The sequence below is a fragment of the Megalopta genalis genome, unplaced genomic scaffold, assembly GCF_051020955.1.
Source record: "Megalopta genalis isolate 19385.01 unplaced genomic scaffold, iyMegGena1_principal scaffold0041, whole genome shotgun sequence".
In the NCBI taxonomy this organism is placed as follows: Eukaryota; Metazoa; Arthropoda; class Insecta; order Hymenoptera; family Halictidae; genus Megalopta; species Megalopta genalis.
Window position 1 is genome coordinate 1752863 of NW_027476110.1, and position 14350 is coordinate 1767212.

At 34.8% G+C, this 14350-nt stretch overlaps 1 long non-coding RNA gene across 1 annotated transcript in view; it reads left to right on the forward strand.

Annotated features, from left to right (window-relative positions):
• The first annotated feature begins 380 nt into the window (after window positions 1–380).
• LOC143261206 (uncharacterized) overlaps window positions 381–14350 on the forward strand; it is a 34838-nt gene continuing 20868 nt past the window's right edge. The window contains exons 1-2 of the long non-coding RNA XR_013035394.1: window positions 381–664; window positions 5415–5556. This is a non-coding gene — a long non-coding RNA (uncharacterized LOC143261206). The remainder of the gene's footprint in view (window positions 665–5414; window positions 5557–14350) is intronic.

Sequence of the window (14350 nt, forward strand, 5' to 3'; positions counted from 1 at the left end):
GATTTTTGTATTTTTTTTATCTTTATTTGCAAAGTGATTAGTAAGTCTTTTAACAAAATCAGGAAAGAAGGAAATTCTGCGGCTGGAAGAAAAAACACTGAATGTCACATGTTTTCACTTTCGAGATGTTTGTCCTTTAAAGTTCTTACAGAAACCAATTCCTTTCTTGGTTTTCCATTTATTGAGCTTATCGTATTTGCACAAAATGAAATTTCTTGAAATTGTAACATGTTGCGGTATTCTCTACAGTCACTGAATTATGCCGCGAGATCTAGGACGCTCGGAGCGTGGGCTGAGTCGAATGGTGCCGGCCCTGAGCAACGGCGAGTGCGCGTAGGGTTTGTGCGTCGTGCCGAGCCGTGAGTCTGGGGAGTGGGGAATGCCTCGTTTCTGGCTGAGGAAGCGATCTGCCGAGAACGAGGATCACTGTCGCGTAGACCGTAGCGTTGGGTATTTGGAAGAAATAAGTGTAACTGTGACAATTCGAGCCGAGATTAATTCATACGAAATGAAGGAAGATAGCCGCTAAAGACCATAGGGCAGCAGGCGAAATAATAAAGGACAGTGCTGGCAACAACTGGCAGCGACCGTTCCAAAGATATGGCAAGACTAGTGACCGGCCAGAAGCCGCATTCGTAACTGGGAATTTCTGATCAGTTTTTCGGTAAGTCTCATTATCAGTACGAATTTCTTCATTTACATTTCAATGGCTCGGACACCTTCTCTCGGATGGGCTAATTATTCGCCAGTGCAAATTATTACACGCCACGTGCGTTACGCATATGGCGTCTCGAGAAAGCTTGCGAAACTGGAAGCACGTGTCTTCCACGTGGGCAATCGGTTCTTGCGGATATATGGCGTCGCGGCCATATTTATTTATATTAATATTCGGACAACTTTTAAAACGCCATAACTTGCTTAGAACTGGACTGAACAACTTGAATTTTGTTATTGCTTAGAATGATTAAAGAAAATAATATATGACGAAATATATATAACGATGATTTAAGAAATGCATTTCGTAGATCTCGGTAATTTATATGCATGTTGAAAATTTCAGCGGAATCGGTTGACTTTGGTATAAGCGGTAAACAATTAAAGATCGCAAAAATCGCAGTTTTGTCCTGATTTTTAATATTTCTGTCCAATAATTGTGAGAAAGTTGCTGTTTTAAAATTTGTTTAATGCTCGTAACTATGACCTTGCGTTAACTGATTTCGATGAAATTTTCGGCATGCATGTAACTTATCGAGATCTACAATTCCTAATATATTTTCTTTGCAATATGTAAGCTTATTTTCTAATAAAATGTCGCTTTATGGGCATGTCTTGTATTTATTTCTTTATTTCTAGATATCTGAAACTGTTTCTTAAGTTGTTTAATGTAAGTATTGTATAACATACTGTATAGCGTACCTGATTATACATTCACTTCAGATTGATCCTCTATAACTTGAGATATTATTTTATTGTCGTTAAGAATATGAAATCCTTTATCATTTCCATCATTTTTAATCACATTTTCTACATCGCACTCTACGCAGTGTGAAATGCACCTTGCAACATTATATATATAACTTTGTGATTACGGTTTGTTCGCTATCTGATCTTTCATGCAAAGATGAATTACTTTCACCGACTTTTAGAAGCTGTTATTCATTTTTATTCCTCTATTCGTGTTTGCTGCATCATCTTCTTTGCATTTTAATATGTTATCTTTATAATTTTTTTATGATATATACAGTAAATCTACCAATGTTATATTTACGAGACAAGAGATTAATTGTTTCTGAAGCGTCTATTAATTTCAAATTTTTCTTCAATACAAAGCACCACTCTTTTTCTCTTTTCGTTTGATTTGTGTGAAGACGTAATGAGAATATAGTTTCTGGACGAATCACATAGATACAAGTAACTGAATTAAATCGTTACTTATCTTACATTCTATGCAGGAAGACTATGCTAGAATTTCTAACTAAGAAACAAAAACAGTGTGTTGTATAATGGGTATGTCGCGTAGACTGGAGTTGGATAAGAGGAGCATCGTTCCTGACATCCAATTGTTGGTAACGGGTTACTATGTTGGATAAACACAGTCCAGATAAACGGTGTTTTACTAGTTCTTGTACTAGTTGTTCTGTCATTAGTATTTATTTAAGATTGATGTCGTTTTTAAATCTCTATTTTATACGATTTTAAGATTTGTTTATAGTATGTATTTTTTTTTGTTGCAACTTGAATGTCCGAATTATATATAATATATATTATATATTATCAAATATTTCAAGATTTAATGAAAAGTATTTGTTTAATATAATGTTTTACAAGTAGTGTATAAACAAGGATTCGGACATGGACAAACTAATCTAAATTGGAATCGAAATTGCGTAGGAACCGTATTTTATTAGGCTTCCCTCAATTTATTTTCTTTATTACATCACCGCCCAATGCTTCATCCTGTAGCAAATGATAAAATGTCATGGTTAATAGTAAATCAAAGACCTATGCATATAAACTGTGAATCGTTTAATAGAGTTCGATGATGTACCTGCGCTGTTGTCTGTTTTTGAGTTGAAGTAAATTACCTCTCAGATGTTATACCAACAGAACTTTTATGATTTTCATTATTTTTATCGGTTTCTTTGCTTTTGTTACATGCTCCACTGCCATTAGCTTTATCTGTTTTTTCCGCTTCTTCTTCATCGTTACTACTACTGACAATAACTATTATCTCGTCATTATTGAAGGGTTTTACCGGTCTATTAGCAAATAATGTTTGCATCTATAAAATAGCATGCGATTATCCAATCTGTCAAATCTGATAGTATATTATCATTTTTAAATGAGTTTGTTTGCAAGTATACATATACTTCTGTCTTTTCTTTTTGTGCTTCCTCCTTTCTCTTATCACAATAATTTTTAATTTCTTTCCTGATATTTCCAATATCTGCAGTTGTTTCAGTAGTTTCCAAACATAGCACAAGTTCTTTTATTTCACGACTATATGTAAAGAATTAATTGTAACAATACAATCGAGCTTATAATGGCAAATCAATATTTTGAAATATTACATTGTATATGCTTGACCTCTGTAGGTTATTAAAAGCGTTAGTGTTATTTTTGTTAACAAATTTACCTAATGCTTTATTTAGATCATTCACTGTTAGTATTGTTCATAGGTTTTTATTTTCAACCAAACTGGTGTCCTTTTAGTTTTGCTTGTATGTGGTTTCCACAAAACCTTAATTCTCCTAGTTAAAAAACCAAACACAAATTTTACCTTCGAGCACCTTGTAGAATATCGCAATTTTTGTTTACCTCAGTATAGCTCATAATGTCAGTCGTATCCTGGAGTACTTACCGGAACTTCTTGTTTTACAGAATACAATTAATTCGTGAGAATTAGCAACTTTATCACAATATTTCTGTGCCAATCTAAAATACACATATTACTTGTATTCGTTAATATACTAATAGAATCTTACCTGGTCGAATCGAACCGTTCTTTATCTTTCAAGTAAATTACTTTCAATCGAATATACGGCAAGACCGGTTGCTTCGGATGATTTGACAATTGTTCCGCGGTACTAGGAATCAATTCATTTTCTATGCGTCGATCGACGATATTAAAAACTGATTCTGATAGCAATCTATCATTGTTACTTTTTATATTTGTATCATTAAGGACCAGAGTGTCAAACACAAATGGTCTAACGGTTTTTAATTTCAATTTCTTCAACTTAAACTTATTACCGTTTACGCTAAGTATGACAATGTGTTTGGCCTTTGATTCGCCTTCGCATAAAGAAATCGCAATCTGTAAGTGCGTTTCTTAAGCAGTAGTTTCTTATTTTTCATGCATCATAATTAATAAATAAATCTAAAAATATACCTGTTTGAGAAATGTAGTATTGTCTTTTAGAGTTAAACACGTGTGTGATACAACATTCCTATTCCCCTCCCCACACGACAAAGTCAACAAAAGAGGGAAGGTGGGCTTCCGAAGTATATCCACGTTTAAGACATGGTGCACGTTTTTTATGTAAAACAAACAAATTAAAGCATTTCACCTATGAATGAAAATCATTTGCAATAAAAAAAAATGGAAAGACCTCTCAATACATATATGGATCTCATAAGTTCACCTTAAAATCGTTCAACATCCGTATTAATTTATCATCGTTCATGCAGCTTAAACCAAAAATTGCAACATGGGTATTACCCATTTTTATCATCAGTGGAGGAATGATCATTTTAGGGGTGGCTGTCCATTTTCCAAAATAATTTATGAAACCAGACACAGACAACAAGTCCATTTGGCCCATTTATTCCACAACCTATAATTTTGATTATAATTACTAATGGCTGAATCAATGTTGAAAAATCACTGTACTTAAACTATTGATATTATATTTCTTACTTGGATGGTCGTTTTTCCCGTGAATGGAAAATATTAGCATGTCAATATTAAAATTTGGATCCTAAAAATTTACAGTTTTAAAGGTACAGTGTGGGAATGTTAATTCTGGCTCGCTCAAAAATTGGATGTTAATTGCTCTGATGAAAAAACAATCATTAATATTTGTCGTACTTCAAATACCATCTTATATTGATATTATCATATCTTGCTAACCTGGGACCCATACAGTATTTATTTAACAATTCCATACATTTTAATTCATCAGAAGTTGTTGGTTTCGCATCGTGAAATAAATCTCCACAATGAAATATAAGGTCTACATTTTTTCCCTTGCTACATTGAAGTATTTCTTCAAAAGTATTAATGCTCTCATCCGATGACTCTCCTGCTTGTATAAATTAATTATTTGCAGTATATATGTGCGTGTGTTGCTGTCAATGGTCATGATGCTACCACTGAGTAACCACATCAATGGCCTTGCCATTTTTTAATTACTGTAATGTCTCCAGTTACATTTCGAAATATGTATTCTTCGATGCATTCTCGGCATCGACTAGCGTTTGATGTTTCCAGGATTACAGAACCATATCCTTCACAATGACAATCTGCCTCACTTCTGTGGTTTCCTGCGATGATATGCCAGCAGCCTTCAGGAAATAATTCTCTTTCTTCTGCTGCCACTCGAGACCAACATTTTTCACACAATTTGTATTCTTCAGCTTCAAACACGAGTTGCATTTTCCTTATACATTGGCATATTAAGAGATCCTCGTGCACCTCTGGATAATCAGCGGGATTTACTTCATCCTGAAAGTGATTCCAATTTTTAATTTGTGTCGGACGAACTATCGAAGACGAAGGAGTGTTTTAATTTATCCTGATGTTTCGCGATTAGGTGTCCGGTCGCATCTGTTTTTAAAATTGCATTATTTATATCCGACATCTACTATCTCGTATGGCCCGATGTAACATGGATCGAATTTACTTGTTTCAGGTTCTTTTTACACATGGACGTATTACTCCACCATAAGTTATGTCGGATTAGCTCACTTATCGTAATTCCCGAAGATTAATTCGTGGGGTGTGAAATTCGTAGCTTCGTGGACGGAGGTATTTATATGAAATCATGGCAAATGGTAAGTAGAGGTCCCATTCTTCATATGACTCGATGTATTGTTTTAGATGTTCTGTTAATACAATATATGGCTCCTTTTTAACGATCCATCTCGGCAACATGTAGCATTAGTTTCCCAAGAAACTAGTGTTTTCATCTATCGAAATGGATTTTGGTGTCTCACGTATTGCAATGAAATGACTCGCGGACGCGTCAGCTATTATCATGGCTTTAATATCTGATAAAGCAACTGCTAACCAATACTTTTTTAAATTGTCTCGCATAGTTAAAATGTAGCAATTTCCATTGATTGTTTTTGGAAGTAGTCCAAATGTGTCGATGGCAAGTTCGTCAAAAGGTTCCAGAGATGTGTCCGTAATAATCACGGGTTGACGGGTTTTGTTCTGATAAGTGAACGAATGAATTCTTGTGAATCTTTTCTCATTTCGGGGCAGTGATATTTTTCTTTTAACCCTTTCGGTACGGAGGACCTGGCCGCGGTTATACATTCGTGGAACGAGGAAGTTTTTCGCAAGAGTGGTTGCTCTGTCCGACAGCGTAAACCGCGAAAACATGTTTTGCGGCATTCATAGAAATCTCGAGCGTGATTGACACTAAACTTTTCATTCGGACCGCGACATCGGTGACTGACGCGGAATTTAACGTGTTTGAAAAACATTTCTAAAATGTTTATACTGCTTAGTCGTAACCTAAACCAATCCTCGGCAGAAAACCGATTTCGACGGTATCTTATCTCGCCGATCAGACGGAAGGACAGACAACAAAACAGGCATGGCGCTTAACGTTTTAAAATCATATCTTTTTCTTTACAGTACATTAATTAAAGTAAATGGCATTGATATAAATAATATGGTCCAATATTACAAAATTAAAATAAATAACAAAATTAATAGTGTAACATAATAAATAATAAAACTAATAGTGAAATATAATCAACGACAAAACTAATAGTGTAACTTGGTGTGATAGTTTTCGAAACAAGGGGAAACGCGCAAGCCCACATTACATTGTTCGCACTGATACTTGGATTCACGTCTCACACCACCAGCCGCACATACAACACATCTTCGTTTTCGATCTTTTTTCCCCGACTGATATATCGAAGGAAAATGTCCCCCTGTTAGCCGATGATATTCATGATTCTTGTGTTATTTTTCTAATATTTCCTTAATCAACTGAAGGTGAAATTTCGCCATTGGGATTTGTTTTTTTGTGGTGTGCTTATATAGGCAGTATGCGTTTTGGGCTTTAGAACAATTTCATTTTTTCTTGACTTCTTAGGTACTTCTGCAAATTCTGCGGTTTGGATAGTGAAAAGCATATAAAATTTCTTTCTATCAAACCATTTCATTGCAAACAGATTTTCAGATGAGCGGAACACTGCCTTTCCTTTTTTCAATTTATCAGTTATTTTAAGCATCTCTTTCCGTCTTCTTTGCACAGTGCCACAAGCGTTCGTACTTTTTTCGTGGGGTAGGTTGAACAATATGGGACTGGAAAACCAGTTATCCAGATAAATACAATAGTCTTAGTTGCCAACCCAATGGCCTTTGTTTAGAAAAGGTTGCAAAAGCGACATTACAAAGTTCCCTGGCTTTCCAATATATTGATATTCGGTAGCTACAGTAGCACTAGCCCCACAATAAATGATTATATCTTGGATATAATCCGTCTTGCAGTCACAAAGTGGGAATGATTTTATACCAAACCTACTCCTTTTCGAGGGAATATATTGTTTAAATGAGAGACGGCCTTTGTAGAGGAGTAGACTTTCGTCTATACATAACCGCTGGTATGGCTGAAATGCATTGATAAAAAGATGTTCGTAGCATTTCCACTACTTCATTTATTTTGTATAAACGATCAGCAGTGCGACCGACTATGTCCGTAAAATGCAACACTTTCAATAATGAAAAGTAGCGATCTCTACTCATAATTTGACTGAATATATCGCTTCGGAGAAGCTTATCTTTAGACCAATATTCATTTAAGGATAGCTTTTTGGTTCGCGTCATTAATAACGACGCAGCAATAAAACAATATAATTCATCCACTTCCATCCCTTCTGAACCCTTCTGTCGACACCAGTAATTGTTTGTTTTTTCCACAATAAATTTAACTAAATCTTCAGAAAAAAGTAGTCTGAAGTAATCCAAAATTCTCGACGAACGATTTAAATTGTTCCCAACTACTCCCGAATGATGTGGCGTAACATCATGAATTTTTGGACTGAGCTTCTTTGATGTCCATTTGATGCTAGAAGGAGTATCAATTCGTACTTCAGGCTCTTCTGCTTCTTCAGATTCTGAGGTGCTAAGTACACGTGCTCGATTGTTCCTCCTTTTGCGAAATGCTAAATTATATTGATTTTCTTCATCAGAATCTCTTTTGGAATCAATGATTTCTTTTATTCATTGTTCTCCTTTCAAGCGTTTTACACTCATCCTGAAGGGAACTAAATTCAAATTGTAAGTTATACATTAAAAAAATTAACGATATAAGCAAACATTCCAATTTGTTTTTCGTAGCTTATCTATATATTATAAAACATATATAATTAAGGCACGCTGTTGACTGTTACTAATTATATATTATAATGGAACGATTAGAACAGCCGGGAATTTTAAACACAGAATAGTAAAGTAATGTGTACTATAGAGAGTAATCATACCCACATAACTTTCCGTTGGTGCTGTTCACGGTGTCCACATAAAGTGCCCACATAACTTTCCGTGGATGCCGCCAATAGGCGGCGGTAGTACCGAAAGGGTTAATTGATTTAAGGTTTCCGTTACACCCTTGTGACCTGCGATTAATCTACTGCAAGCTTCTCCTATTAATTTTCATCGAATTTCATCTGCTGGTGTGACAATGTTATTCGTGTTCGTAGGTTGTGGCAAAACTGGGCTAATATCTGGTTCGTCTCCATCAGTTGAACTGCTGTTCTCCTGGGATTTAGATTCGCAATCAGGTATAGACTAAGTTATACTTGGTTCACTGATCTTGGCAGGTGAGATTATTGGTAGATGTAATGGCGTAGATGAGGCTCCTGGGAGATTGTAGATGAGTGGTGTTTGCATCATTGTTTCTTCTAATCTTGGCTTCGCTGTTATCACAGTTTCATCTATTGAATTGCGTTTGCAAAAGATGCTTGGGTCGTCGATTTGGTTATTTGGATATTTGGACGTTTGGCTCTCATCGAGAGTGTGGGTTGTGGATGTCTTAAATGAATTTAACGCTGTCTTAAATTCCCACGTTTTCGACGTTATGTTCGACGTTCTTTTCCTGTGGCTGAATAATTATTCTTGAGCGAATTTAAAGTACGTGAAAGATAAGCTATGAAAAATATGTCAGGAATGTTCTTCGTATGTCACACTTCCAGTGAGCATTTTCTATGACTTCAATCAACTTTCTACTTGACATTATTAAAACCCCAGAGTAACCATGAGAAGAAAATAAAATAAAACATTTGTCTACAAACTCCTATTAAAATTTGGACGAAACACGCAATAGAAATTACAAAAATATTAGTTTGTATAATTGCCTAAGTATTCTCCATGTTTTTTATTATGTTGACTTATATGACTAGACATTTTCGGAATAATAGAGAATGTTACCTTTCATCTTTTGTAATACACTGGTTTACACTAATCGATGATTTTCGAAAAAGGATTTCATAATTTTGGTATTTTAAATAATGTTGTACACATAATAAATCATCTCATAGGTGTACTTTAAAAGTAGCTGAAAAAATTCTTTTTAATGATAATATAATAATTTAAATCTCTGTAGTTTCGGGAAAATACTCTTTATATTATACTATGTTGTAATACCACATAGTGTTTGTTTTAATTAGTTTTATTTAATCTGATCTTATTTTTATTAATAAATATTTAGCGTTATTTATGAAACTTACATTTATAGGATAGTAATGCATAAATGCCAGCTGAAAACGTGATCATTTTCTTATATCATTATACTCGAGGTAGGAAAGTTAATTCTTAATTCTATCAATTCAAACGAATTCTGCAGTATTTATGGAGTATTTTTTGTTTCCAATAGATCATTTTGGACATATGTTGCACAATGTAGTCATCGAGACGAGTTTTTATATTTTTTCGATCGGATGTATAATTTACACATTTTTGTCCCGATGTCGCGTTCAGTTATGGTTCGTGAAAGAAATTATTCGTAATAAGACTTAATTCTGTTTGTACTATGCACAGTATTGAACTATAAGAATTATACATATATCTGTTTGAACTGTTCAAACGAACACGGTAACATACAGTGTATTTGTATGTATGATAATAAGTTTGCTCGAAAAAATTTGAACGCAAATTGTTATATTAATTTTAATGTACAATTCATAACTCCTACTATCGTATAGTTTAAAGCTAACGAGAAGACTTTTGCGACGAACATGCCCGCGCTGTTTATAGTCATCTCCTCGTCAAATCTGAATAGTGCATATAGCGGCTTGAGTACGAATCATGCATAATTAAAGTGTGGATAGTAAAGTATTATTATACTACTTTCATGCTTACTATAGCGAAGACAACCTGCAAAATTGACATCACTTTTTTCATCACTTTTTTAAATCGTGGGTTTAAACATCAATGTAGAGTATTATCAGAATCTGAATCATAATGTTTTATGTGAAATATTATATAATAGAATGAACCATCTACATCTCACAGTTGTATGTATTTACGTAACCGGAGGATGAAGTTTTGGAAATATGTAGTACCCGGGAAGGCTCATAAAGTGCAGAAATAAGTTAAATGTTCGACAATTTCCAAAATTACTAGTTTATTATTCTTCTCAAATTTCCAAATATGTTGCAAATGTATCTTTTCGTTGGGAAGGATGAATTGGAGGAAGGATTGGAAGGATGAATTGGATAGTGGACTGTATGGTAAAAAACGCTGGTGTAATAACGCTAAATATGTTTTAACCAATAAGATTCGTACAGAGGAGGTTATAGATGATATACAATAGAATGATGAAATGTGACGATGTGTCGTGAAGGTCATGAATGATACGATTAAGCGATCAATTTATGGCTACAAAGCTGTATCGAAATTTGCAAGCGCAATCGGTTGTAGCGAAGCTAGGCTGCAAGCGCAAAAGTATTACAAGCGTAACGTGAATCGCGTGCACAATAGCAGAGAAGAATTACAAGCGTAACTATATGTATCTACGTAACAGTAGCTGCTAACTCATGACAAATGAAAACTAACCACGGTCGCGGTGTGAGGGCCTATTTATTTCGTTGTGAATATTGAAAACTAAGCAGAACTGAATGTTCGTTACAGTGTACGATGGCAATGCCCTAACGAACAACGTTGCATGGGAAACGACGGAAAATAAATAATGGTCGCGCTAGAATTCTTATGCATCGATCCAAGTGATACCAGTAAAGAGGAGGTAATCGGCTGGCGATTTAAAATTGATCGATTTGATTTTAGACACACGAGACTATTTTCTTCAGCGTACTGGATCTGTATTGGAAAATTTATAGTTGGGTCGGGTTGTTGCTTGACAAATTTCCAATATTCGGAATCAGCAACGGAATCGCCAACATCTAATTTCACCACAAATGAAGAGTTGCATTAAATGGAACATTCAGATTGAGAATACTCCATTTTTTATTACTGCAGAGCTGTGCATTCTTGGTAGTTTGCAGGTCATTTCTTGTACTCTACGCGCCCGAAATAACTAAATGAGTTTCTGTAGTGGTTATGATATAGAGGAAGAAAAGCAGTGCAACACCCACTCTTATGTTATTCATCGAAACCAAATTATTCGAAATGCATTAATGATACTACTGCAGCTTGGTTTCAGTAGTCGAAGAAAACTATGGCTGGACTATTAATTATCTCATATCTTTCGATATTGGAGCGATGCTTCCCTAAGTATTAATTATAGGTAAATATAGCCATTTTCAAAGCATGTTCACAACTATCAATCTCAATTTCCAAAGTATTTGGAAATTTGGTTCCATAATTTCAAATAGTGTGATATACATAACCAGAAATGTAACCTGCAGTGGATACATTCTCAATAAACGGGCAACAAATATTAATCACATAATGAAAAATACCAAGATTGCACGATTCCTACTAAACATTCAAGTGGAAATTTAGAAAGCAGGAATTTGTTTGCTTGAAGATTTACGGCTTTAATCGTCACCAAAAACCGATTGGATCAATATGGAGATTGAGTGATGCAGTTTTCATGTCAAGATTCACGTCAGTGTTCAGCAGATATCTAGAAGACTGGTTCTTCTGCTTGAGACTTTGTATGGCGCGATTGCGGAAGTAATCAACAAGAAAAGGAAGACTACATTGATCTGAATTTCGATGTACTTTTGGAGCAAGGATTTGAGATTTGATGTTGGATCTTTCATACCGAACTTTCCTGAATTTGGTTAACAGTCTGAAACATTTACTTCTCGGGGTGAACAGGATCGGAAGTGATTGTGCGAAGTCGTGTATATTATCTATGAATCAAATTGTGCAGTAATGGCACTAAACGTCATGTAGAAGCAAACTTGAAATCTGAATCGGTAATTTTTATTTACACGTCATTATTTGCTGTTGCTTTCCATTAGTTAAAAACTTGCAACCATGTTTGGATAACAAGCAATACAGCTTCAGAGGATTGATTGCCTTGCTACTTATTTCTACATTCAAATCCTACTGTCACTAGAGATATTGCTTTCTTGAGTACGTTGATCAATTTACCGTCTGCTTCCGATTCTGACACGATTAAATCAAATACTCTAGATTTATAAAAATCCATGTTTATATGATCAATTTGGAACATTCATTCGATGAAATTGATAATGCAGATTTTCTAGTTGTAGCAAATTTTGCGAGGATATAACCTTGTTGTCTATTAAGTAAGCTAGAGTAGGTATGTCGAATCTTTTCGAGCAAACTCAAGCATTTATAGTATTACAGAGTTAATGCAATTAATAAACTTATTCCTGAGGTTTTTCATAGTAGTGTTATTGGTTTAAATAGGTCTATGATTTATATCGAACAGTATTTATCGCAGTTATTCTTGTGAAATGGAATCGCGTTGTATATTATGTGTTTGAGTACGAACGCTGTGTATTTCGAACCTGCAATTTGGTACTATCACTGATTGTGAGACACTGCATTGGTTTAGGTTGAAGTACGGAAAAGACTCGGCCAGGAAAGTAATTTTTCATTCTTATTGGAGGTTTTGTAAACGTTTTTAAAAAAGACAGAAATGGTAAATGTTTATTGTTTACATAACAGTGCAATAGATTTCTCGCAATATTTTGGGTCGTAACATTCCAATTTCAAAAAATCCTTCTCGCTAACATTGTTTCTATGTGAAATGAAGTTATTTGCATAATTTGGGCTTGATCGAGTTTCGGAAATGCGTTCGAGACTAGTTTCGGAATGACAATATTTTTTAAGTAATTTTGACATTTTCGAATTTTGTGAACCTCATAGATTATTTAAAACATTATATTTTATTTAGGACAGTAATTTAAATTGTTAGAATATTCAAAAATCTTATTTCTCTATAATCAAAAATAATAAATTATCTTTGATATAATTAATCAAGTTAATGCGAATGAACTCCTGGGGCGAATTTTACTTCTCTATTATATCGTATTCTATAGATGCTATTTTTATCGTTGCTATATAGGATGCTCTTTTCTACTGGTACGTTTCGAAATGTGGTTCTGATGTTTTCATGACACTCAACAACTATCTGCTACCATCACGGAAGTTGTCGAGTCGTCTCATCGGATACAGATAACGGCTTTGATTGTGGTAGGCTTCAGCGAGGTTCGTCGTGATTTGGTAGAATGACATCATCCATTGGTTCGTTGAATTCCAAGAAATTTCTGAGAATTTACCTTGTCTTGGTACTGGAATTTTAAAGTCTAATGAACATTCGTTGATACGTAATACATATGTGACATTATTGTTAATTGTACCGTTATTTGTTAATTAAATTTAGATCTTACATGTGCAATTTTCAATTTGTTAGTGTGTACTATACGTAGATTACCTCCAATTAGTATTTCTATTCGGCAAGATTTCTACAACTTTGTGTGGACTACTATATTGGTTACAAAATTTTCCTATTTTAGACTCTTTCATAAGTTAAATTAAATCTAATGGTTCATAAACTTCTTTAATTTGCAAATTTGAATTTTGTCGTCGTTTTCTATTTAACATTTCATCATGATTTTTAGGACTAGAATTTATTATATCGTTCGTCGATAATTGTTCGACAGGGATTTCAGGTTGTGACGGTGCTTCTTGAGCTTCGGGAGTTGGGATGCGTAGATTATCTTCTCTTTGAAGATAATCAATATTATCGTTTTGATAATCTTGAGAAGACAGATTGACATCGAAAGTTAATGGTTCGCTATTGTGTTCGTCGCGGCCTAAATCATTTTGCGGGATATTTTCGGAGGGAACGTTCTTTACGGCAGACTTTTGAATGTCGTTCGCGCTGAAATTTTCGAGGAACTTTACATCGCGCGCGATTTCTACCCGTTTTGCATCCTTATTTCATATTCGATATCCCTTCGAACATTCGGAATACCCGACGAAAGTCCCCTTTCGCGAAGGTGGTTCAAACTTCCCTTTATTCGGATCGTTATTTAGAAAGTAGTAAAGCCTCTCAAAAGGAGATTTTCTGGCTGTAGCTCTTGACGGACATCGATTACGAATATGATTCGCCGTCGATACGGCTTCTGCCCAATAAGATCGCGGTAGACCGGATTGCGCGATTAG